Source organism: Bidens hawaiensis, unplaced genomic scaffold (assembly GCF_021521415.1).
Source record: "Bidens hawaiensis isolate Kalapana, Puna unplaced genomic scaffold, B.hawaiensis_p1.1 tig00027361_1, whole genome shotgun sequence".
Lineage (NCBI taxonomy): Eukaryota > Viridiplantae > Streptophyta > Magnoliopsida > Asterales > Asteraceae > Bidens > Bidens hawaiensis.
In genome coordinates this window covers 104739-129493 of record NW_027494437.1, presented here as the reverse complement: position 1 = coordinate 129493, position 24755 = coordinate 104739, and the positions used below count along the sequence as shown (strand labels likewise).

At 34.3% G+C, this 24755-nt stretch overlaps 1 pseudogene across 1 annotated transcript; it reads left to right on the top strand.

Annotated features, from left to right (window-relative positions):
* Positions 1–16989: 16989 nt before the first annotated feature.
* On the top strand, positions 16990–22730 carry LOC143575402 (uncharacterized; annotated as a pseudogene). Its single transcript, XR_013142748.1, has 6 exons — positions 16990–17080; positions 19417–19921; positions 20028–20168; positions 20816–20829; positions 20910–21416; positions 22113–22730. The product of XR_013142748.1 is annotated as an uncharacterized LOC143575402 (transcript).
* The last annotated feature ends 2025 nt before the right edge of the window (positions 22731–24755 follow it).

The following is a 24755-nucleotide window of genomic DNA, read 5'->3' as shown; positions in this document are numbered from 1 at the left end:
ATATTAAAGTAGATGACGTAATTGTTAGATTTCAAAAAATGAAAACTCATAGTAAACAACTTCAAATATATTTCATTATAATTACACAATATTCATGAAACAGTTTCGCATACTTTTTTTTGGTTATTTGTTATTTTGTTCGGTCATGTTTCTTTTTTATATGACCGGCCCGATTCGACCTGATAAGAACGGTCAAACCAAACAAATAAAATTTTTTTTCAGTGGATGTCCTTTAGCGAAAGAAATGACTATAAAACATTCTTTACATTTAAAAACTATCACATTATGTTCTTTGACCCTAACTCAGTTAACTTTTTCTGTTAAATATGGTCATGTGCATCCCACATGAGGGTAATTTTGTAAATTTATAAATATATATTTAATAATTAATATTTGTAAAATAAACTCTCTCTCTCTCTCTCTCTCTCTCTCTCCAACCCATCAATTCATCTTCATCTCCATTCCACCTACATATGTTTCTTCTTCTACCACTGCTCCGGCTACCACCACCACCTGCAACACCAAACACCACCACCTCTTATCCCTACCAACATGTGTCACCATCATCACTACATGCCATCAATCCCCCCACCCCCCCCCCCCCCACACACAAAAATAATACATTAAATAAATAAACCCCATCTCTATCTACCATAAAATCTGGCCACCATGTGACCACCAACGTCACTACTAGCTGACCAGGCCACCACCACAGCAACGTCAGCTACAAGTTGTAACGAGTAGGAGCCTTCTAGGGTTTCGATTCAAAATTAGGATGGAACACATATTAAATCCTTCAATCTCTGAGTCAAGATCTAGAATTTTATTCCACTCAATTAAACGGTAGGGTTACGGTAAGGTGTTGGTTGATGGTTGTGATGGGGGTTTTGATGCGGCGGCTAGGGTTATAGATTTGGGTGGGCGGTGGTGGTGGTCAGCCACATTTTCAGCGTCAGCTTGTGGTAGTGTTTTGGTGGGTGGTGTAGGTGGTGGCAGTGGTGACCAGAGGAGTGGCGGTTGAAAGGTGGAAGAAGAATGAGTTACATGTGGAATGGGGATGAAGATGAATTGGTGGGTTGAAGAAGAAAAAGAGTAGAGAGGTGAAGAGAGTTGTAATATTAATTTATTAAAATTATATTTATTAATTTACAAAATTACCCTCATGTGGGATGCACATGACCATATTTAACGGGAAAAGTTAACTGGGTTAGGGTCAAAGGACATAATGTAATAGAATTTTTTAAATGTAAATGATGTTTTATGTTATTTCTTTCGCTAAAGAACGTCCACTGAAAAAATGATTAAACATAAAAGACGTCTTTTTGCCATTTTGCCAAAAAATTATACACCGATTTGATCCAACCCAAACAGGCGTACTGGATAGATTAAGAATATTCATATAACTGAGTACCGACTCAAAATTTTTTTTAACCAAATAAAAAAATTTATTTGTCCATCATTGAATATGTCAAGAACTTAATTTAAGGGAAAAATATGTAAAATGGAAATCCATTTTTTATAGCTGAAAGGCTTTTGGCCTACTGTATTTCTTGAGTTGCAAACAATATACAGAGGTTGGAACATACTGAAGGATATATCAATATAATAGCAAGCTGAAAAAATACCTTTAAGTAGGAATTCAAACAAGGTTGTTATGGACCTGGTTGATTCGGTGGTGGAGTCGAATAGTATGGGTTAGTAATCAATATCACAGGAATTGAATCAATCTGAAAATACCTGTGATATCGGACTTTTCTGTAACTCTGTTCGACATAGTGTTCTTTCTCATGAGTGAAGAACTGATTTTATTGACAAAAGTCAAAGTCAACGTCCTAAAAATCTAGGTATTATATATTATATGGTTAAAGAAAAGTGAAGGCAGCTGTAATTGTATTTTCCATCAACCAGAGCCGTAGAAACTAGAAAGTATCTAACTTGAGCCAAAAAGTCAAAGTCAACGTCTTAAAAGTCAAATGTCCTAAAACAGTTTTCATAGGGGTTACAATTTCTCTCCACTACTCAGGCGGTGATCTCCCAATTCCCCTATATCAAAACCTCTCCCTCGGATGACTTTTATCGTCAATCGCTCATTACGACAATGAATGGTTGAAATTTGTTCCAAATCACGACTCTAATTGCTTGATTGCCATCCCAATAGTTGGTTATCTGACTACGGGTCTTGAATCGCGACTCTATGTACGTAGTTAGGAGGCTGATTACATTTCTGGTTTGCTCTTCTCCTGGGCATCGTCAACATGTCTTATAACCCAATCGAGGTAATATATAATATTATTCAATTTTGGTGTTATTATTAAGTTTCTTCTCTTAAATATTTGTTCATTCAAACAGTTAGTTAATATTTTCGCTAATTTTAGTTTCACTTCTTTGTTGAGCAATTAAAGGTTTATATACGCTAGGTTGGGTTAACGCATGCCAACTATTTGATGAAATGTCTCCCTTTAGTAATTATAGTGTGATTCAATCAATCAATCAAGCCCTTTATATCCCACCTCATAGCACGCTATCGGTAGGGTCAGGGGAGGGTGAGATGTAGGCAAGTCTTTCCTCAATCCAAGAGAATAGAGAGGCTACTTCCAGAGAGACCCCCGGCTCATAAAGCTACATACAGGTAATCATAGTAAACATACATCCTACAAGCAAAAGACACTTAGCAATACATAAATAGCAAACTACCATAAAAGCAAGGAATCTGTAACCTACTAAGAAAATGGCATAATTATCAAAAAGCAACATCAAACAAAAATATATTCATAAACAACAAGGAGCAAGGCTAGCCAACTAGACCCTAAATAGAAAGCTAAGCTAACTAGGTACCTTCCCCTAAAAGTCGCTAACCTTAATCCTACGTCTCCACGAATCTCTATCCTGGACCATGTCCTCAGAGAGGTGCAACTCTGTCAAGTCATGTCTAATTCTCTCATCCAAAGTCAATTTAGGCCTGCCTCTACTCCTTTTTCCCTCCACAATGAAGGCTTCCACTACTCTAACTGGCGCTGTTGTTGGTCTCCTCTTCACACGCCCAAACCATCTCAATCTCCCTTCCTTTATTTTTTCTGATATGCTAACTATTCCTAATCTTTCCCTAAAGACCTCATTTCTAATCCTATCTAATCTTGTGTGTCCACACATCCACCTCAGCATCCTCATTTCTGCCACCTCCATCCCGCGCTCCTGTGTCTTCTTGATGGCCCAACAGTCTGTTCCATACAACATTGCAGGTCTAACTGCGACTCTATAGAATTTCCCCTTTAATTTAGATGGGAACTGCTTGTCGCACAGAACCCCAGTGGCTGCTTTCCACCTACACCATCCAGCTTGTATTCGGTGGGTTATGTCACTGTCTATCTCTCCCTTGCTTTGGACAAACGATCCTAGATATTTAAACTTCGTTATCTGCGGAACCACCTGGTCCTCAATAGTGATCTGGGTGTCCTCGCTATCACCAATACCACTGAAGTCACAACAAAGGTGCTCTGTCTTAGAGCGACTAATTCTTAAACCTTTATCCTCTAAAGCTACACGCCACTCCTCTAGCCTTCGTTCAAGCTTTGTTAGTCTCAGCCACTAACACAATATCATCCGCAAAGAGCATGCACCATGGAACAGGCTCCTGAATCGACTTGGACAACTCATCCATGACTACCGTGAAAAGAAACGGGCTTAACGCCGATCCTTGGTGGAGTCCCATCTCCACCGGGAAAAAATTAGTATCTCCTACAGGCGCACAAACACTAGCTTTAGTCTTGTCATACATATCTTTAATTATGTCTATATACTTTCCAGGTACCCCTCTACCTTCTAAACTATCCCAAATTAGTCTGCGTGGCACACTGTCATATGCTTTTTCAAGGTCGATGAATACCATATGTAGGTTCCTCTTTTTTCAAGGTCGATGAATACCATTACAGTGTGATGAACGCTGAAAATAATAATCTTATAATTACTAGAGTAAGCCGTTAAAGAAGCTTATAATTACTAAAATGGATCTTGAAAATTATTATTATCAAAATGGGCCACTAGATTACACTTCTTTTTTATGACATTGCGTTGTAATTGATACAGTTCATTACTTGAAGCATTGGATGGGGAAGAGATCATCCTCCCAATTTTGGAAAGAGAAGATCGATGTAACAAAGAGATACATCCTTTAATTGTTGGAATCATTGACTGCTATGCATCACATCATGATTTTTGATAATCAATAGCCATCATAAAAGATAATGTAATTTAGGAAGTTTTGTACATTTAATACGGAGTATGATTTTTTACCTGTTCATCCGGCCTATTTCTTTTAACCAAAAGAAAAGATACTTATACTCATTATGACATAATAATAACTGGCTACCAGCAACGGGTAATATATGTGTGTGTGTCTGTGTGTTTGTTATATATTATTCACGGGCCAAAATTATCCACGTAACGAGTTAGAAATTTGATATTACAAATGGGTTACGAGGCATAACAATATTCGTTATTCACGGGTCAAAATTTTCAGCGTAACATTTAAAGCTTTGGTATTATTGACGGATATGTGTGAAACTTTGTTCTCAAAAGATGGGTCAAAAGGTTTAAATTCATGAGTAAAAAATAATCCAGAAACAAGGTAAGGGTAATATATTTTTTTAATTATTAATGGGTCAAAATTACGGTAACAGGTTGGAATTTTAGTATTAACGAGTCAAAAGGTTTTCGTTGACAGGTAAAAATTAACCCACCCGTAAATGGGTAATAAGTTTATTATTATTATTCGGATCATGCTCAAGTTCAACGCCTCAACCTATGTGGGACATAATGGTGAAAGAAACACGATTACATGGATTATTAATTGGTAATAATGAGAGAAGTCATCATGGGATAGAGTCATCATGGTATCGGTGAGTTTAAGGTATTATGATTTTTAATTATATGTTATCCATATAAATTTCTACAATCTCAACCTAATATTTATTTCAAAAGATGTAATTTTTTTCGTAGTATCATTATAAGTATACGCAAAAGAAGCTACTTAAACCTTTAAATCTACAGACTACAGGTTAAGTTTCTATATTGATCTTTATCAAAATATTTCAAATTCCCAGGTTCAAAATGTTGATGTTATTATAACGGTTTAAATTAATTTGTAATCAAAAGTAACATTTGATGTTAATAAGGTCTACTTTGGTCATATACAATACGTTTTTGTTTAGGAAGCAATTCAAGTATACTCTGTTCTCTTTGAGTGCATTTATTTTGTAAGTTTCTTATTCATTAATGAATTAATGTAATTGTCATATTCCCGTGTTAATTTTGCCATCTACCAGACTGGTAAAATACTAATTGCTATTTGCAAGGACAGGACAAACACATGTAACCGTTATTGCTATTTGCTAAAAGCTAGCCCACTAATAGAAAAAGAAAACGTGAATAACGTTCATTTTACTTATGTATTGTAATAGTTGTATAGTTGGCATATTGGGTGAACATATCAGATTACTAATCCGTGTGAAAATATAAAAATCGTCATTTAAACACACAAACACAAACACACATCCACTCATATATATATATATATATATATATATATATATATATATATATATATATATATGTATTGGATCATTTCAGAAGTTTTTTTACAGCGAGAAGTGAAGGTGTAACTCCATTAATCCATAATTTCACTCAATTTCTTATGTGTAGGTGTGTTGTGTAGGTGCATATGTATGTGTGTAGGTGCGTATGTTTGTATATGTGTATTTATGTTTGTATGTGTGTAGGTACATAGGTTTGAATGTGGCTCGGTACATTTATATGTTTGTAGGTAGGTTTGAATGTGTAATTAAGACATAAATACAATCAACCTACATATATGTATGTAACATCATATAAAAGGGAGTGAAATTAAGGATTAATGGAGTTATACCTTCACTTCTCGCACTTCTCGCTGTAATATCACTTCTCGCAAGATCCATCATATATATATATATATATATATATATATAATTATGATTATGAAACATGCCTATTAAAAGCGGTTATATGGTTCCTTAGAAGCGATTTTTGACCGCTTTTAACATCGCTTCTAACGGATTATGTTTTTCATTTGTAGCGGTTTCCTATGTTCATATTTACTTGAAGCGGGCCTCCCCTTTGAAGCGGTTTTCTTCTTGGAACCGCTTCTAACGTACAGATAAAGCAGAATAAATTAAAATTAATCACCTGAACAACTACACCTAAACAACTCATACAAATACACGGATTATACAGCTGAACAAAATAAATCAATAGCAATATTAAGCAAAACAAACATCTGCTGCATATATATATATATATACATATATATATATACATATATATATATACATACATATATATATATACATATATATATATATATATATATAATGTTCCAAAAATCATACAACATCACCAAATTAGATAAAAAGTACTTAAGGATACAAGTTTTCAAAATTCAACATCAAAAGCATACGAATCTAATTTAAAACGGGCTTGTTCGCAAACAATCGATCAAAAAGCGGCGGCATTACTCCCATTATCGTATCATCAATTTCCTTGAGCTTAACAAATCCCGATTCATGCCAAAGCTAAAAACAAATAAATAAAGTTAGAATAACCGAACAAAACCACACTCTTATATATAAGAGACCGACAAACAACCCAATCCAAAACTAACCTATAAACGAAAACACGGAACAAAAAGCATGACCTTCATTTTAAGTTTCGCTCTAAAATCGAACCCGGCCCAAACAAACCCAAGCCCGAATAACCAAACATATATTGTTACTAATCCCAATTGACAATAATACCCTTAGTAACCAAAGTAACGTAACAAATCCCAAACCCGACCCAATCAATCCCAAGCCCGAATAACCAAACATATATTGTTACTAATCCCAATTGACTAGAATACCCTTGGTAACCAAAGTTAACCTAACAAATCCCGAACCCGACTCAAACAAACCCAAGCCCGAATAACCAAACATATATTTTGTACATACATAAATATATATATATATATATATATATATATATATATATATATATATAGTGTAATAAATAAATATAGTGTAATAGTGTAATAAATAATTAGAAAATGCTTACATTGTTGGGGAATTGATTATGATAATGATAAACAAATTCGAAAATATGCTTTATGACCATATATCTGCATTCCCAACTGCCTTGTTGTTGCTTGCACTACAATAAAAAAATATATACATTTAACAAGAAACTAATTAGCAAAAACTAAAAAAAATACAAAAAATAGAAAGCATACCTGAACTATTTTCCATGTAAGCATTTCCCCGAAAGCATCTCGAATTATGTTCGTAAGAAGATAATTTTCTTGGTCCTTTACGCCCTTTATAGAGTCTAAAATATATACTTCTTTACGTTTGGGGGAAAATCCAATGACCCCTACAAAACAGAAAGTTATAGAATAATTAGATAAAAATGTAGTCATAAACTATATAAAAATTAATTAAAAGACGTAAAAATAAAATGTGTATTACTCTGCCAAATGGGGAGCAAGCAAATATTCATTTTCTTTATGAAGAGTTAACATGTCTATAATTTGACGTTTAACTTTTTCGGGTTCAAGTTGGCATAAACGTGCGGTGATAAAGTCTGGGCTTAGAAAACCACATGGTCTGCCTAAACGAATAGACTCCTCGTAAAAATACCTTAAATTAAGAAAAAGAAACATTATAAAATTAATAAAGTCAGTAATATATAAAACCGGTATATTCAAAAAACATTTACATTTCAAACCAACTTATGATGGTGATATCAACCCACTATTTTGCGAATACTTGTAACATCCCCTCGTACTCGAGCCAATTTGATGTTACCGTGGAAAACATCCCGTCAGATGTAGAATACCCAATTGCATCAGATTCTCGTCCAACGTAACGATGTAATCGATCAACCAAAGTTTTAATCCTTTTTGATCGATTATTTATTACCTTCAAAGCTTTATCAATTGCTTTGGGCTGCCTTTCTTGATCGGTTTGAGTTGTTTTCTTCACTTGTGGGTGTTCAACCTTCACTATTTTCTAAAGTTGTTGAACTCGATCATCTTCCAAATCAGCCCACTAAAACAGCAAACAATATGTTATAATCTAATCACACACACGCATATATGGGGTTGTAAACAAGCTCGGTTCATTAGCTTACGGGATCTCGACTCGTTTCAAGCTATGGCTCGGGTCGCTTGTTATTTATTAGTTAACTTATGTTAATAAAAGAAATTTTATAAGAAAAAAAAACCATAAAACATTTGACAGTATATACATCTATATTACTCACATCTATTTGAAGTAAACATGGATTAACCGGAGCCCGACTAACCCAAAACCTGTTTGGGTTGACCCGACTAACCCGAAAGCGGATCGGGTTGACCAGATTAACCCGGTCCAATTAACCCGAAACCTGATCCGGTTGACCCTGACTAACCCGAAACCAGTCCCGGTTGACCCGACTAACCCAAACTATAAAGTAACCCGGACCCATCTAACCCAAAACCTGATTAACCGGACCACGGGTACAAACCAGGTTTCCGGTTTCATAAAATCCGGACCAACGGGAACTGGTTCTCATAAAATCCTGACACTGCCATATAATGGAAACCCTTAACCGGACATGTCCAATGTTCAGTTTGCTGTCCGAACAATAGCGAACTGTTTACTTATGACCAGATCACTATCATTCTATGAGGGTGATGACAATCCGAATGTACGGCTTATGCATCACATATTGTTGACTTCCTTTTTCCAATTCTAATTACAATTCTAATGTACGGCTTATGTACAACAAACTGTTTACTTATGACCAGACCACTATCGAGCTTTTTACAATTCTAATTACAATTAGACTTCCTTTTTCCCTTTTGATCAGAATCAACCTGGTCATAAGTAAACCTGTTCGGGTTGACCCGACTAACCCGAAACATAACAATCGTGAGACTTCATACCAACCAACTTACAATTTTTCATCGACACCAACCTTTTAATGTTTGCAGAATAACTAGATGGAACTTTAATGTCATGTAAACATTGACAAAACTTTTTCTTTTCATCTTTCGACATAGTTTAGCACGCAGGTGGTAGATAAAAACCTTTGGCCGTCTCAACAGGAGCAAGCTCTTTACGTATTCCCATTTCTACCATGTCTTGACGAACTCTATACCCATCTTTAGGTTTCCCTGGAAGGTTTAACAATAAGCCAAAAGGCTGTCACATACATTTTTCTCAATATGCATAACATCTAGGCAATGTCTAACTTGTAATTCCTTCCAATATGGTAAATCCCAAAATCTGACTTTTTTTCCAATTGCCTTCGGTGGAATTGGTTGCTTTCTCGCCGCGAGTTGTTTTCTCGTCATGAGTTGTTTTCTCACGGCGAGGTCTTTTCCCTAGCACATTATTTATATTTTAACTCGGTCAAATGCATCAAACTATTGCCTTATTACTTCATGTTCTGAATTCCCATCAAACTCCTTATTCTTATCTCGATAAATGTGATCACAAGGAAGGAATCGTCTATGTCGCATGTAGAAGACTTTTTTGCATTTTCTCAAATGCTTTGAACTTGCCTCATTTTCACAAACAGGACATGCAAGGTAACCTTTAGTATTGTATCCTGACAAATTATCATATGCTGGAAAATCACTTATAGTGAAAAAAATCATGGCTGTCAAATTAAATCTCTCCTTTTTATAAGCATCATACACTTCCACATTAGTACCCCATAGAGTTTTTAAGCCATCAATCAACGGAGACAAGTAAACATCAATGTCATTACCAGGTTGTTTCGGCCCTTAAATCAACAGTGACATCATTATGTATTTTCGTTTCACGCATAACCACGGTGGAAGATTGTAGATGCATAGAAGAACCGGCCACGTACTATGAATACTACTCATGGTTCCGAAATGGTTGATTCCGTCTGAACTAAGTCCAAACCGTATGTTTCTAACCTCGTTGCCAAATTCTGGATACATATTATCAATATTTTTCCATTGAGGTGAATCTGCCACATGTCTTAATTTTCCATCATTTATACGGCCATCCGAATGCCAACGTAATAATTTTGCTTCCTTTTCATTAGAAAATAATCGTTTTAGTCTCGGTATAATTGGTAAATACCACAACAATTTAGTCGGTGGTCCATTTTTCTTCACATCATTGTCAACTTCACTCGTTTCGGTTTTACGCTTATACCTCGACACACCACAATTAAAACACTTGTGATCATTTTTGAACTTTTTTGTATACAACATACAATCATTTGGGCATGCATGTATTCTTTTTTACTTTCAATCCCATCGGACACATCATTTTTTTTGCAGCATATAACGAAATTGGTAACTCGTTATCTTCCGGAAGCATTTCATGCACAACCTCTAATATATCCGTGAAACTTGTATCACTCAATCCATGCTTAGTCTTTACGTTAAACAATCTCAACACAGCACTAAGTTTGGAAAATTTCAAACAACCGGTATATAATGGTTTTTCTGAATCATCAAAAAGATTTTTAATTTGTCTAGTTCATCATCACCAGCATCAGTTTCTAAATTGTTAAACATGTCATTTAAATTGTCGTTGATGTCATTTATTGAATTGCGTTTATTGTCATTCTCTAAATTATTTGACGACGTGCCACGATCACCAAGTGACTCCCCGTGCATTGTCCAACAAGTGTATCTAGGCTTAAAACCACGAGTCGTCAAATGAAACTCTATTTCATTGATACTATCAAATCTTTTGTAATTTTGACATTCCCTAGAAGGACACCAAATCATTTCATCTCCACATTTCACTTGATTATCTTTGGCAACCTTAAGAAACCTTGAAAGCCATTTATATATGCTTTGCTAGTAGTTGGAAGGCTATACATCCAGTCTTTACGATCCGTCTGAAAAGAAAATAAAAATATAAACATATGTATATGGCGTAAATTGGTGCACTAAGGCGGCGGATCCTAACCCACTTTTTGAAAATTATATCTCCCATGTATACATTTTAACAAGTTGACTATTTAAGAAAAAAATCGACAACATTTCCCCTCAACTCCCCAAGTATGCGTATAAAACGCATTCTCGAAAGAGTAGAGGAAATAACTGCTGATTTTTTCTTAAATAGTCAACCTGTAAAAACGTACACATAACCTAAACGAGATATAATATCCAAAAAGCAGTCCCAAAAGGGGACAATCCAAAATTTATTTCTATTAGATAAATTTTGGACGGGTATATACTCTAAAGGGTTATCCTATATATATATATATATATATATATATATATATATATATATATATATATATAAGATTGATTTCTTTTGAGAACCGCTTTGAGTTTTAAGAACTCGAAAGAACTCAACGTAACAATTTTTTTTTGAAATTTTTTTTACACATATGTAAACGTAAGTGTAAGTAATGTACAAAAAATTGCCGTAATTTTTTACACACCGAATCGACTTTTTACACATGTGTAACTAAAGTTTAAACTTGTGTAATCGACAAAAATCTTTATTCTCTCTCCTGATTCATTTTTTAATCAAATTTAATCTCAGCCACATATTCTTACTCATTTAATTAAATGTGTGGTCCAAAATTGAGTTCTTAAAGTTCTTAAAACTCATTAAGTTCTCAAAATATCCCTCCCCTATATATATATACACATATACATACACACATATATAATATACATATATACAATAACTAAAACAACTAAAAAAATAAATAAAAACACTATTTTTAGATAAAATAAACAACAAATCAAAACAATGAACAAATTAGCTATGAATATTAAGTGAAAATTAAAGTTTTTGTTACCTCATAAATATGCTTTGGAAGCTTTTAAGAGATTTGGATGAGAGTTTTAATAAATGTGAAGAAGGATTTTAAGAGATTTATCTCTTTTGAAATAGGCTGGAAGGCCGTTGGAAGGTTGGAGGGATTTTTAAGTTGTATTTTTAAGTAGGCTGGAGGGATTTTGAGTGAATAGCAGTTGAGTGAATAGCCGTCCAACAATAAATCAATATTAAGTGTGCTGAGTGATTTGAAGCGGTTCAACTCATAATATCGCTTCTAAGTATTGACGAACGAGGGTTAGAAGCGGTTAACCTCTAAAACCGCTTCTAAGGAAAGAAATGAAGCGCTTCTAATCTATTGGTTATGTAGTAGTGACTATTTGAAAATTGAGAACTTTGAGAACCATTTTAAACCACAAAAAACACTCTTCTTAACAAAAAAAAAATCGAAAATAAAAAAATAAAAAACCAACATTTTTTATTTTTCATCCTGGTTTTATAAAAAAAATAAAAAAAAATTGAAATAAATATATCAGTTTAACAAATTTATACACATATGTATAATACTTATGTTTCTTAACGTATACAGTTACATTAATATTGATGCATTTGCATTTAACGACAGTGTGCCACGACAGGTGCTTTGGGAGTGCTTGGAGGGTAGAGGAGTACCCAGGAAATACATAGAGATAATTATGTATATGTATACCAGGAGTGCAACAAGTGTCCGTGCGCTAGTGGGGGATACTGATTTTTTCCCTGTATAGGCAGGTCTTCACCAAGGGTCAACGCTGAGTCCATTTCTTTTTGCAGTAGTCTTGGATGAGTTGTCAAAGTCGATTCAGGGGATGCTCCCGTGGTGCATGATGTTCGCAGACGATATTGTATTACTTGCTGAGAGAAAACAAGATCTAAACATGAGGCTTGAGGAGTGGCGAACAACCTTAGAGAAAAAAGGTTTAAGGATTAGTCGCTCTATGACGGAGTACCTTCACTGTGATTTTGGTGGGGGTAAATGACAATGAGGACGCACAGATCACCATTGAAGGGCAGGTGGTTTCGTAGGTAAAGAAGTTCAAGTATATAGTGTCATTTGTTCAGAGTGATGGGGAATTAGACAGTGATGTGACCCATCGAGTTCAGGTAGGATGGTGTAGATGGAAAGCAGCCACAGGTATATTGTGCGACAAAAGTTTCCCAACTAAACTAAAGGGAAAATTTTATAGGATTGTAGTTAGACCTGTACTGCTATACGAAGCAGATTGCTGGGCCATCAAGAAGGCACAAGTGCGGAAGATGGAGGTAGCATAAATGAGAATGCTACGTTGGATGTGTGGGCACACAAGGTTAGACCGAATAACAAACGTTGTGTTTCGGGAGATATTAGGGGTGGCGAACATAGTAGATAAGATAAGAGAGTGGAGATTGAGATGGTTTGGACATGTGAAGAGAAGACAGACGACAAATCCTGTTAGATCCATAGAAAGCGTTACTATAGAGGGGAGGAGGGGTAGAGGACGACCTAAATTGACTTGGGATGAGAGGATTATGCATGATTTGATAGACCTAAACCTCTCCGAGGACATGGTTGAGGATGTGAATTTTTGGAGAAGTAGAATTAAAGTTAAAGATTTTTAAGGAGAAATGAATACCTTAGGGCTTCTTTTTTCCTTATTTTGGTCACACACCACAATGGTATTTTCTTTACATATATATAGTATTAGTATTATTATTATTAGTATTATTAGTATTTTATATTACTGTTGCACTTTGAGATCCTTTGTATTGCTATATACATAAGTATTTTAGAGCTGAGGGTCTCTCTGGAAGCCACCTCTTTATCCCTTTGGATAGAGGTACGGTGTGCCTACATCCCACCCTCCCCATACCCTACTTATAGCTTTGCTGTTGGTGGGACTTCACTGGGTATGATCAATTGATTGATTGATTGATTGCATTTAACACTACGTATATTCAATATAACTAAATATTTTTCAGTATTGCATACATGTAATGCATCAACGCTGCATGTGCATGTATTACAACATCACTGCATATATGTACTACATTAGCACTGCATACACATGTATTACATCAACAATATATATATGTAATACTTTGCAAATCATGTAACATTATGCATCGTTCATGGCTTTTATGCAAAATCAGTGTACAAATTAACATTCATAGACGCTATATTGTTATATATTCAATTAAAGAAAAAAAACCAGATCCCATCGAACATGATAGCCTCTGTTTTGCTCAATCGTGTGTATAATATGATAATCGATGAGGTAATGTGTAAATTAAAGATTACAATTGTTTACATGTTATTATTCTTCTAATTTGTGCCTGATGTTGAAGCAAATTTGGACAAATTAAACGACATGAAGAAACCCTAGTTATCAGTGTTGAAGCAAGGATGAATGTCTGGATTATGTATGATGGAAGAGAGAATGATGATTTAGAATTTTGGTTAATTCCAGTTTTACCCTGCCTCAATGAAAAACCCAGCACTTTTTATTTTTTTTCATACTTTCTTTTTTATCATTTCATCTATTAAAATCAATGATGTTAAGTGGAGTTCTCTAGTTCTCTCTTTAAATGATTTCTCTCTTGATCCTACCTCGGGCCTATATATATATATACACGTGTGTGTGAGTGTGTATGTTTGTGTGTGTGATTCAGAGAGAACACGTATTAAACAGAGAACTAGTAAAGAATTATTTTTAACTATTTTCTAAAAAAATTGTGATTTTTTTCCTTTCCTCTTTCTAATAAAATGATATTGTTACTTAAAAAAAACTTGTCGATGTAGTGCATATGCGCACTAATGTGTATTGCATATATACAATAATATTTTATTGCATATAATACAACACAATTGCATTATACAATGCACACTATTGAATATATGCAAATACAATACTAATAATATACATACTTTCACATCTATGTAATACAATGCACATATAAACTATATCGATTTTTTTTGTACATAATATAACACTATTGCAAATATATAATACAAACAACTGCATATATGTTATTCAACACTATCTCATATATCAAAATAAACACTATTGCACATATGCATTATAAAAAGTCGATTTATTGCATATATGCATTACAAAGAGTTTTTATTTTTATATCTTTTTTTGTGATGAAGAATAACAACATATAAGAAGGATGAAAGAAAAAAAAACTTTAAATTTTTTTATTCAATTAAATTAAAAATATTTTTTTATTAGTTCTCTCTCTAAGAAGTTATTGCCCCTTTAAAATTTTTACGGTTAACATTTGTTAAGCCTCATCTAACCCCATGTGAAATTTATTCATGGATTTCTAACTGTGTTCTAACTTTGCATTTGTTAAATTTCTTTCTCTCTTTTTCTAAATTGTGAGCTACGCATGTACAACGTCACCTAGTTTTTTTCGATATAATGCTTTCAAATATGTATTTTAGTTTCCATTTCTTAAATGTAAACTGCAAGTTGATGATAACCGGTATTAATTTTAAAAGTCGTACACTAATCTTGGAGTCGTGGATTATTAAATTAATAGCAGGTTAACTAGTTGTTCAAAAATATTAGAGGTATCTTAAACTAAACAATCATTATAAATAAGTTTCATAATTACTTAGTAATCATGCATGTAATTAGCTGGCCACGTAAATGTCTCTATGCAATACTAGTTTTAACAAAAACTTTCATTTTCATTAAAAATTATATGAACAATCAAATTACGACAAATAAATAGGTAAACGGATAATAAGTTATGCCACGATCCCTTTCTTGAAGAACTCTTATGTTTATTTTGAAAACATTAATTAGTAATAAATATTTTGTTGGCAATATATTTTACACGGAGTAGTTGTAAATTCTTTAATCTTGAATTGACGTTGACTTCAATTCACGTCTATAAATTCAGGTCTAATCCCTGGACACCTCTGTTCATCAGAAAGATCACCTTTGATCAGGGTTAAAAGATAACTCCAATAATCACAGGTTATTCATATTGGTCCAACAGCTCCGTAGTTGTTCTTGTGTTTCTGTTCCAGTTATATATATTAATTAATTACTAATCCATATGTCATTGTTGCAGAAAGGATGAACCATCCAAGTACAAGCTCAGGTCATGCAACCTTAGAACACCATCAGCAGCAGCCACAAATCCCCCGCAGCCACCGCCCGCAATAGAGTTACCAGAAAGAAACACGCCTGGTTTAGATCTACTTGAAGGTAATTTCTCCATTACTGTCATTTTTACGGATATAATACTTCTAACCCTCTTGTTGCCCATAATAATAATAATAATAATGTGTTGATTTATAATAAGCATATTAGTTTTTGTAGGAAGCGTAAAAATAATCTTTTCCATTCATTTTAGATTTGAATGGTTGAGATTAAATTAGAGAGAATCAAGTATAAAACAAGGGTAAGGGCATAATAGGGATAACACATTTGTTGACATTCTCTCTTCACATGCAAGACACGTGTCAAATTCCTCAATCATTTTAAAACTTTCATAACTTTCTTATACGACATTTTTTTTAAAAACAATTTCACCTTAATAACGAGTGTTTTTTTATCTTTTATATAAGTACCATATTGCTATATAAAAATAAAAAAAAATTTGTGGGTTTTTTATAAATTGTGTTTTACCAAAATTATGTTATACAACTGTGTAGTCCATAACGATCAAAATCGAATCGTGAGCCTATTAGTGAAGCAAATTCAATGAAGCAACAACTGGTACCATAGAGAAGCGGCCAACCTTCCTGCAAGAGATCTTTTCTTAACATCAAACGTATTGGTACTAGAGAGAATGATAACTCCAACAATTTCTTTGTTCTCAACGCTTCCCAATTTCCAGAAATAAGTCACTTCAACAGCCTTCGATGGTTATACGGGTATCCAAAATACAAACGAGATGGATGTTTGTTGTCCCAACCATTCTTTTAGTATCCAGGACTTGAATTCATGTCCTGTCATTAAATTCCTCCTGATTTATTAGAACTAAAAGAATTCCATTTAAGCATCTCATTGGTTTATCCTTCATTTTTTCTGAAGTTTCGATAGAAGGATTTCTCAACCAATGTAAGACAATTAACTCCATTCGTTAGAACAGCTTCCATCGAGTCTCTGCACCGACGAACATGGCGAAAGAGGACTGTCTATCCAAAGCCATTCTCTTCTTCACTCAAAGGGGCAATGCACCAGCCAGCCAGTGTGGTGGCGATGTCAGCGGTTCGAGTCCGCTTATCTCCAACTCGTGAACTTAGCCGATACAAGGCTATATGATAGCACCCAATTTTTCCGATTCGGCGGGTTTTATTTTTTCATAGTGTTTTTTGCATAGTGTTTTTTACATTGTGGTATTTAATTGTGTTTTATCATTATGTTTTTATTTTCATAATGTTTTTTCCATTGTGTTTTTTTCATTTGGTTTTTCATAGTGTATTATTTTCCAGCGAAATTTCCGAAGACTTTTCCGACAATGTGGTGGTGGTGGGTGGCGGTGGTGGTTGTAGGAGATGAGTGAAAATTTAAGTGGATTTTTGAAATTAAATTAAATGAGTTTTCAATATTAAGGTGGTAGACTAAAGTACCCTCCTTCATAGCCTTCTTAGGAAAATCAAACTTCTTATTTGATCTTTTCTCATAATAATAATAATAATAATAATAATAATAATAATAATATATAATATTATTATTATTATTATTATTATTATTATTGAATTGAGAAAAGGGTTGAGAACTTGAGATTTCTATTGATTTGGAATGTATACATACAAGATGAAGTGACACCTATAAACAACACATAGTTTAATACTTTTACATAACTAACCCTAAACTTTACATGGGAGGGATTAATTCTAATATTCACCCCCTTAATCTCAAACATGTAATGGTATAGTCTTCTTAGCTTCATCTCTTGATCTTGAATTATGGCTTCTGCCTTCCTTTGAATGCTTCACATGACTACGCTTGCTTCTCACGGCTTCATTATGTTTCTACACGACTTCATTTGCTTCTCACGAACTTAACTTCGCTTCTCATGAGCATTTGCTTCGCGTCTCACCACTTCACTTTGCTTCTCATGAACATTGTTGCTCACACCTTCACTTTGCTTCCCACGAATATTGCTTCTCACAACTTTACTTCGTTACTAACGAACTTTTCTTTACACAATCATTGCGTCACTCAAACGTTGCTTCATTTTGATCATATCACATAACCATGTTTTGTCATCTTTATATCGCCTCCCAAGAGGGCAGGCTCACATCTTTAGTTTCAACTAACTGAGACTTGCCATTCTTGTATTTTCGATTCGGACATTCGTAAGCATAATGCCCAACTTTTCCACATTTGTAACAAATTATGCGAGACTTATCTTTTATGCCCGTTGTGGGGCGCTTGTTATTGTTTTCTTGTGGTTTGTTGTAAGATCTTTGAATCTTTCTGACTTAAAAGAGGTCTCCTCCCTATCTTGATAATTTTTCATGCCTCATTCTCGCGACGGGCGGAATTTACCTTGTCCACAATTTCAAAATTACTGGCCACGATCATGGTTATTGTCATGTCTCGTGAGCAAGAGTTTATCATGATAACAATTCCTCTTTTAGACTTAATCCTTTCTTCATAAGTTTTAAGCCTCCAGATTATATCATCTACGAATATTTTAACTAGATCTGTAAATTGCTCTATTGAAGATATTATTTGCAAGAACCTATCGGGCATAGAGGTCAAAATTTTCTCACTAATGTGGGATGTTCGAATTTTGCACCACAACTAGTTGTTTTACTAACAACATATGTTAGTCCTGTAGTGAAAGAATTGATAGTCTAATTGTTTTTCCATTTGCAACTTATCAAATCCAAACTTGATGCTTTGCAACAGTGCTTGTTGCACTTGTGTAGCACCAACATGTCTTGTTTTAAGTATCCCACTCTTCTCTTGCAGTTTTACATTCTGCTACTTGCAGTATTAGGTTTTCTGGTAGAGTTTGAAACAAAAATGCAATTGCACACCTGTCTTTCTTGGCATCCGCATTTGTTTCACTAGTGGACACTATCGTTTCAAAAGACCATTTGAATCTAACTAGGTATTGCCCGCCACGTTGCGGCGGTGAGTCGGTATCGGTTAATTTCATTACGCCAGCGATACCAAAACAAAATTATAAATCTGTAAATGCCCGAAAATTGGTACACATATAACTTATGATCTTAACGACACAAATTGTGTCGGTAAACCCACAAAAAAACAATATCGTAAAAGGAACATATATAAAAATTAAAAAGAAAAAAATGAACAGCCAACATCGATAAACTTGGAAGTTTGTAAAATTCGGGTGTCCGACGGCTAGTTGATGCGTATTCAGCTGAGTTGATGCGTATTCAGTTGATATCAGTGTCTGTTTTTGTAGCGACGTTATACTAAAGATCACATGTAGAAGTAGAAACTCTGTTATGCTCCTCTTATTGGTGTGTATATGTTTAAGTTCAAAAGGTATGTTTAAGAGTCTTTCCACTATAATAATTGTCTTGTATTATTATACCTATATATCCTTTAAATTGTTTCAGGAGAAAGGAGGGCAGACTACGTCAGGATTTGTGTTCCACTTTACGAGGCAGCAATCAAAGGAGATTGGAAGGCTGCTAAACACATTCTTGATGAAGACCAAAATCTGATACGTTCTGCTATCACCGAAAATGAAGAAACATTGCTTCACATTGCAGCGTCTGCAGAAAGCACCAAGAATGTGAAAGAATTTGTGAAGAATCTAGTGGCATTGATGGAAACGGAAGATTTGGCGCTACAAAATAAAAGTTTGGATACTGCACTCAGTTTAGCAGCTGCAGCGGGACACATAGAAACGGCAAAGATAATGGTGGAAAAGAATCTGGAATTGATTCAAATTCCCAATAAAAATGAAACGATGCCACTATATATGGCTGCTTTATTTATTTGCAAAGGCTGATATGGTGAGGTATCTGTATGGTATCTCTAACAGCATGAGTGGTGACTGTTGGACACATAAGAATCGGGGTTGGGTCCTTCAAAAATGTGTTGAAGCTGAAATCTTTGGTAAGTAGTTCTTGCAAGTTGGTCTTTCCTTACAAGTTGTCTAAGCCATTTAATATGATGCATGCAATTTTTCCCATAAAGTGACCGTAAATTAATTCTTATGTAGATGTTGCTATAAAAATAGCTGATAATTGCCCTGAACTAATTGAAGAGGAGGGGTTACTTATCAATGTTCTCTTAGCTTTGGCTAAGAAGGCTCATGCATTTGAAGGAACAAAACCAAATGTTGTCTCCAGAATCAAGTCATGTAAGCTTGTGCTCCTCTCTGTATTTTCTTTGCTTCATTACAATTTTGTCACATAATCACCTATCATATATGATTTTGATTCATGAGTATAGTTTAAACTCACTCTTATTATAGTTTCCTAAAACACTTTTTTTTGCGCCAGTTACACATACACTGCCTAACATCGATCTAATCCCATACTATTTCAAACGGATGTCTAGATAGAGTCGGATGGCAGTTTTACCAAAAAATTTCGAAGTTGGTCAAAACAACCATCCGGATATTGTCCAAAATGGTCGTTCTGACCAATGATTTTAAAATTTTGATCGATCCCCATATGGTCAGAACGACCATAGGGATATGGTTCATGCGGCAGCTCTGACCAATAATTTTCAACGTCTGATTGTTTTGGTCAAAACTGCTGACTTGATGGTGTGCATCAAATAGAGGTGTAATTTATCACAATGATAATCTAGTACAAAAACTAAACAATAAGAAGAAATTGGTTAGTATCTGTACTGGATGAATTATGCCTTTCAACTTTAAAGTGACTATAAACTAATATTGTCTTCAAGTTATCAACAATTAATAACGAGTGTCATATGTCAATTTACTGAGAGTATGTTATATGATGGTCTTCTTGTCTTTGTTTGTTTGTTTTTTTTTAGTTTTTGCAGTGAAGGTAGGGGCCGTGAAAAAGAAAGTGAAGCCCTGCAACTACTAAGAAAGATTTGGAAAAAAATAGCCACGACAATGCCTAAGGACAAAATTGATAAAATACTCCGAGGACCCCCTGGGAAGGTTGTAAACGAAAATAAAGAAAAAGAATGTGAAGCCTTGCCAATCTTAAGAGAAATTTCGGGAAAACTTGACAAAGGAAAAGCTAGCGAGATTGTAAAGGAAAATAGGCCAAACGAGAAGGAAAAGCAAAATAAACCGAAAACGCCCTACCCTTCTCGAGTACTTTTTCTTGCTGCTAAAAAGGGAAACACGCGTTTTATAATTGAGCTCATTCGCTTATATCCTGATCTGATATGGAAGCAAGATGACAAAGAGAAAAGTATATTTCATTTAGCCATTAAACGTCGTCAAGAAAATATCTATAATTTGCTATATGAGATTGGCGCCATGAAAGATTTAATAACTCCGAAGAAAGATATTAAAGGTAATAACATGTTGCATATGGTTGCAAAGAGTGCTAAGCAAACTCAATTTCAAAATGTGTCTGGAGTTGCTTTACAAATGCAACGAGAGTTATTATGGTTCGAGGTACACCTTTCTTCTCCTGCTTATATATTTTATTAACCTTGCGGTGCGCGCATATAATGTATATATGTGTGAACCCTCGAGTGGCAAAAGTGAAATTCTACTAATTTTGACGTTATTTTACTAATCTCGTGAAAATAACGTTAAAAGTGGCGGAAGGTTAATCAGGCATCATGTGGTGGCGTATATAGCCGAAAGACAAGGGTACATGCACCAATTAGCCGGTGTCCCGATGATTTGAGTGCTATGTGCCTTATGTCCAAGGCTTGATGCAAAACTACTATCGAGCCAGGGGTCTCCTCAGAAGCAGCTTCTCTATCCCCATGGGGTAGAGGTAAGGCTGTCTATGTCTTACCCTCCTCAGACCCTACCATAGCTTTGCTATTTCTGGGATATATTGAGTACGATGATGATGATGATGATGCTTCTGCTTTTATATGTTTATAAGATCAACTTGCTATAATAGGGCCATTTTTAAGTTAACCAAAGTCATTCTATTTGAAAATATAGTTTATTACTATACTTATAACGTAATCGTATTCAATACATTAATTATTTATGATATTTTTAGTACTCAAAAAGATGTTTGTAGGCCAACTTGATTCGACCCATACTGTTAACTGTTTTTACCGAAACCATGTCAACAAATCATGGGAAGTAAAGGTCTAGACTTGTTAAATGACTTGAGATATGTTGTAGGAGGTAAAGAATATGATCCCACCTGAATACAGAGAAAAGAAGAACGGAGCTGGTGAAACACCACAAGAATTATTCACCAAGAAACATGCATACTTGGTAACCAAAGGCGAGGAATGGATGAAGAATACAGCATCTCAGTGTATGGTGGTCGCAACTCTCATAGCCACCATCGTATTTACAGCTGCCTTTACACTTCCAGGCGGATACAAGCAGGAAACCGGTATTCCATTCTTCCGTAAAGAACCAACCCTCATTATTTTTGTGATCTTTAGACGCAATTTCTTTAATATCCTCATCAACTTCAGTCCTCATATTCTTATCTATCCTCACATCACGTTATACTGAAAAGGATTTCTTGGCTTCTTTACCCAATAAACTAATGGCCGGTCTTACAACGCTCTTCCTCTCCATTGTAGCCATGATGGTTGCGTTTAGTGCGAGTTTCTTTGTACTTTACAACAAAAAGGTGAAGTGGGTGCCCATCACTATCACCAGTTTGGCTGGGATGCCAGTCATTCTATTTGCCATACTGCAATTTCGGCTTTTAGGGGATGTTTTTTACTCGACATATGGATCTAGATACCTCTTAAACCCAAGAAACGCATCCTTTACTTTTAAAATCTTTGTAACATTTGTTTTTTTTTTTTTTTTTTTTTGCTACAATCATTTATTTATCCAATATCGTATTATTCTTTGTCCTAATATGTTTTATTGTGTAAATTACCAAATAGCTACATGAATATGCAAATAATCATAGATAGCATGAAGGGAAGGAGAAAGAAAACCCATATCAGAATTCTAGTGCATCCTCTAGTAAATGAATATCACAAAACCAACCATTGTGATGTGCAATTCTTTACCGCTTGATCACTTGATGTGCAATTCTTTAAGCTAAGAAATGTTTATGCTTGATCACTTAATATGCAATTCTTTAAGCTAAGAAATGTTTATAATCTTCATGTCAGAATTCTAACCAAAACTCTGCTCTCTTTTTTATTTGTTAGTAAAATATAACTCATATCTTTCTTACATAGAGGGTATCAAAATATTTGTTTTTAACTCATCTCAATGCCTCATTACAAGACAAGAACTATATGTTATCGATAAATAAAGGGTGTATGTAGTTATGTATAACTATTAAAATAACACTATATATATTGCAATTAACTATATATTGTATTTTAGGAGTAATATCTTTTATTTTTGTTATTAAAGATGATAAGGATAACTTCTATACCAAATGATTTTACAATCTTTAATATGAAACTTGTCCATTTTAAAATGTTCCAACATCTTCTAGAAGTAGTTTAGTTGATTGATATATAAAAATATCATTATACAAAATGCGCAACCGGCATACTATCTCTAAAGGAAATACAATGCTACCATAAACATATATTATAATATTTCTTAACATTATGATATTGCAGATTTGATATAAAAAATGGACAGATTACATCATATGCATGTCTGTTTTTTTTTCCGAAACACTGAGTTGATTATACCATGTTTGACCTGATATTGAACCTGCTAACAAGTAACATCATATGATGTCTTTCTTGAGGTTTAATAAACAACAGATTTCATTCAAGAAGGAAGGAGTAAAACCCAAAGAGAAAACATTTAGGGGGTGTTTGGGATTTTTAATTTTGTCTCCTTATAACTTTACATTAAGTTAATAAGTTACAAAAATATAACTTATGGAACTTTTCCTCTCACAATATAAACAATCCCAAACACCTTATTACTTTTCAAAAAGTTTTATAAGTTGATGAAAATAAGCAATCCCAAACACCCCCTTACTCTTTAGTCAAAGCAATGCACCTTGGTTTAAAGAAACTATCTCATTGTTTCCATGGGATTCTCTTTTCTGATCGTTTTAACATCACAATGTGTTGTACTTTTGAAATAGACCATATGGACTCTTTTTCCATCCCTCCATTTCCATCCTCAAGCTTTTGTCTTAAGGCCATAAGATTTCATGCTTTTACATTTGCCCATTTCATAAACACTCTCAGTTAGACCTATATTGCTTAAAGATAGATAAATATTGTTAATGTAATGATCACTTACAAGTGGATGATTCTTCAAGAATTGTGGCTGATTATAGCCTTATGAACGACCTTAATTAGCTTCAAGAACCCTTCACATATAAGATTATGAGTCCATTCTACTAAAAATCAACATTAGGGACCGAGACGGGTATAAACACCATATGTTTGTCATGCATAACATGTCAGTGATGCAACCCTCACATTCTTGTAAGATTGTGATTGTAAGTAATTAATATTACATCATTCACAAATACAAGCAAAAACCCGCGCGTTGTGGCGGGTGACGACAAATTATAATGTGACATTCATTTTTAGTTGGTTTATCAATCCTCTCATGATATATTGTATAATACGTCTATTAGTTTATTTGTAATATCAGTGTATGTGCCATACAGATCTAAACTAAAAAATAACAAATAAATAAGAAATATCAATAATAAACATCTCAACCACTCCCTGTGCGTTAAATGTGTTTCGTGTTAGAAGGCTCATGAAGTTTAACTAACTAATTACCATACTGATCTAGCAAGTTTACAATCAAACAAATCTCACGAATTAACTTGTCGTGCATTTAAAGATATGTCACTAC